The sequence below is a fragment of the Nuphar pumila genome, chromosome 7 (assembly GCF_984573655.1).
Source record: "Nuphar pumila chromosome 7, dmNupPumi1.hap1.1, whole genome shotgun sequence".
Classification (NCBI taxonomy): domain Eukaryota; kingdom Viridiplantae; phylum Streptophyta; class Magnoliopsida; order Nymphaeales; family Nymphaeaceae; genus Nuphar; species Nuphar pumila.
The window spans coordinates 5,062,668-5,066,386 of NC_143255.1; the positions used below are offsets into that span (position 1 = coordinate 5,062,668).

Here is a 3,719-nt window from a genome sequence, read left to right on the forward strand (position 1 = left end):
GTAACCAACTGACTCAAAAAATGAAGAGATTATGGGACTTGAGGACATGATGAATGATAAGAATAATCAAAATACACAAGAAGAGGGAAGAAAGATAAAAACCAAGGACGAATATATATAATGACAAAGGTATGTATATATATCAGCCACAGAAACGAAATGACAAAAAATATCGACGACAGAAAATATCGATTGAATATAAAACAAAGAAGAAGAGAAGACGGGAATACTCGAAGGTTTTTTTTAAAAGAGATCAATAAAACAACATCAATAACAAAATCACTGGATGTCTTATCAGCAAAAGATGTCTGGTCGTCAGATCAACAGAAACGGTGCCGTCACCAGAAAACTCCTTATTTTTTTTTAGCAGCAGATGTGAAGTAAAGGGAATATCACGATAACATTTTCCTTTTTTTTTGTGTTTCCCTTAAAAAAAAAAAGAGAACGACCCAAAGAAGGAGAAGACAAACAGATCTAAACAAGGAACAAAAGAGGATCTCATATGCAGTATAAATGATGTCAATGATGAGGAAAAGTATAAGACAAGAAAAAGGGAGAAAATAAAGAAAAGAAGAAAAGAGAATAAAGAAAGATGAAAGAAAGAGAATCTTGGAAGAGAGGATTAACTCGAAGAGGACTTACCCCTACCTGGGCCTGATACCATGACAAATTTGCTGCCTCGTGATGTGTGCCTGTAGTTTTTTTTTTTAAAAGAGGAAGAGAAAGTAATGAGAGAAGATGGGAAACGAATATGGATCGTGCCTCCCTCTCTAGGTCACGTCCTCTTTTATATAAACTGATGATAAGTTACAAAATAGCCTTTTGCATAAGATAATACAACACAGCCCAATGATACACAAATGACAGAAATGCTCACTGAATATAAATCAACATCTCTAACACTTAATGGTAGAGATATAGAATGATAGCATAAAATGGTTCAAGGAGAATAGGTAGCAATAATTTTACAGCAAATCAGAAACACAAAAGCAAGTTTGAAGCAAGTTTGAAGCAAGACCGTGTTAAAAGGTCCAGAAAGGAAACTAGACCTACTTGTTACAGGCCTAACAAACGGCCAGCTGAATCAGAACTCCAAGTTTGAGGGATGGCGATGACAAGTTGAACCCAAAATTCAGTGCAAAAAATGCATCAATTCTCCTCGGACCAGCAATGTTTGCAGAGGATTTGGAGTTTAAAGCTGAGCTGGAAAATGTCCATGCATAACCTGATGCTACAACTCTCAGAATTGATAGTCCTTGCAGAGTGTCCATCAAGATGAATGTCCAGGCTCTTTCTATTAAAACTTACACCTCACATTTGTTTCATCACAATTCCAGCTGACATTTCAGATATTCCAAAATCATGTCATATTCTTCATCCTCTCCGAAGTTCTTATTTCCCACAAAGAAATTCTTGAACACCATTGTTCAAATCAATCAAGCTACCTCCTGGTGTCTTCTTGATTCCAACACTCTTCATCATGTCTCTTACTCTATGAACTTCCTCCCACATCATGGCATGAGCATAAACATTTGAAAGAGCCACATAAGCTGCACTATCACTACTCCCTTCTTCTTTGATATATTTCACAACCTCCTCAGCCATCTCAAACTCTCCATGAATTTTGCATGAGCTCAACAATGATCCCAACATAGAGGCACTAGGTTTCATGGGCATCTTTTCCACCATATCTCGTGCTTCTCTTACCAACCCTGCTCGGCCTAGAAGGTCAACCATGCAGCCATAGTGCTCAACTGTCGGCTCAATCCCATAAGATTCTGTCATCATGTGAAAGTAGTGACACCCTTCCTCAACCAAACCTGCATGGCTACAAGCAGATAACACTGCAACAAACGTGACTGCATCTGGTCTAGCTCCAGATTCCCTTCGCATTTTAGCAAAAATGTCAAGAGCATGCTGGTTGCAACCATTCATGCCAAGTCCTGATATCATAGATGTCCATGACAGGGCGTTCTTCGTGGGCATCCTGTTAAAAAGCTCAATTGCATCTGCTACATCTCCACATTTGGAATACATGTCTATAAGAGCAGTGGTCAAGCAGATATCAGATATTCTATTCCTATCTATGTAAAAATGTATCCATCTACCAAGATCCAATGCTCCCAAATTAGAACAAATCTTAAGTAAAGTGACCAAAGTAACGGCATCAGGTTTTATGTTGTTTAACTTCATCTGCTGGAAACATTCGATGGCTTCATTGAATCTGCTAGAATGGACATACCCCCCAATCAAAGAAGTCCATGAAACTTGATCTTTCTCTTCCATTCCATTAAAGAATCTCTTAGCAGACTCCATATCTCCACACTTTCCATACATATCAACTATGGCATTCTGCAAATTCATACACATTCTAATCCTATTCTTGTGTATATAACCCAAAACCTTGATACCCAGCTTAATATCCTGTAACTGGGTGCAAGATGAAACCACCCCCAGCATGGTGACTTCATTAGGCTTGATACCACAATCTTCCATGAAATAGAAAAGATTTAATGCATTCTCTGGCTGTCCATTCTGCACATAACCGGATACCATTGCATTCCACGACGCAGTATTCTTCACAGACATTTTATCAAATACTTGTCGTGCAATATCGATTCTTCCGCATTTCGAATACATATCCACAAGGGCAGTTTCTAAAACCAAATTGCACTCAATCTTCTTCAATTCGATCACAACATGAACCCATTTACCAATATCCAATCTCCGGAGTTGCGAAGAAACCCCCAACAACGTCACCAGGGTAATCTGATCCAGAGGCGATCTACCATCATCCTTCATCATTTTAAACAATTCAAAAGCATCCAAAGGACGGCAGCTGCGGACATACGATAGCATCATGGTGTTCCAAGACACCGTATCTCTAAAATTACAAGAATTAAACAATTTCTCACAACTACAAACTTCTCCATTCACGCCGTACATGTTCATCAACGTGTTATGAACAAAACCATCGCTCTGAAACCTCGTTTTGACCACAAATCCATGGAACTGAATGCCTTCCTTCAATGACAAAGATCGAGAGCAAGCCTTCAGAACAAAAGGGTACGTAAAATTATCGGGTTTTATGCCACCACCAACCATCTCCTTGAAGACCATGATGGTTTTGGAGGGATCACTGCTCCCTGCATATCCTCTGATAATCACGTTGTACAGGTAGAGACCGGGCCGGAAAACTCGCCGGAAAACTCGAACGGCGTGTTCGAGATAGGTCTCGCCGGTATCGACGTAGAGTTGGACGATCCTGGTGGCGATTGGAAGGGATTGAAGACGAGGAGAAAGGACGAAGCGCGCGTGGATTTGTTTCAGTTGGCCGATAGCGTGGCATCTCTTCAACAGGAGTCCGATCCTCTTGGCCTCTCCGGCCATTTTCCGGCCAGTTTCCGGCGGGCTGCCATCATACTGCGAGACTCTGACTTTGTTCGATTTTACGCTTGAGTTAGGCCACAAGGTTACATGGACTCGACGACACGGGATGCGGGTTCGACTCGCATGTTTTTCTTTTTTACAAAAATGAGACACGAGGTTTGTTTAATTTTAATCCATAAAAATTACTTTTTGATATTTTAATATTTAAAAAATGGTTATATTAAAATATCATTCAATTGTAACAAAATAATTTCAAATATAAAAATAATAGCCATACGCATCTGCTCATGTCACCTGGAACACGCTCTCAAAATGGTGTCTCCCTATGA

At 39.8% G+C, this 3,719-nt stretch overlaps 1 pseudogene; it reads right to left on the bottom strand.

Moving 5' to 3' along the window:
- Positions 1-1,392: 1,392 nt before the first annotated feature.
- On the bottom strand, positions 1,393-3,390 carry LOC149830949 (pentatricopeptide repeat-containing protein At3g22690 pseudogene; annotated as a pseudogene).
- Positions 3,391-3,719: the final 329 nt, after the last annotated feature.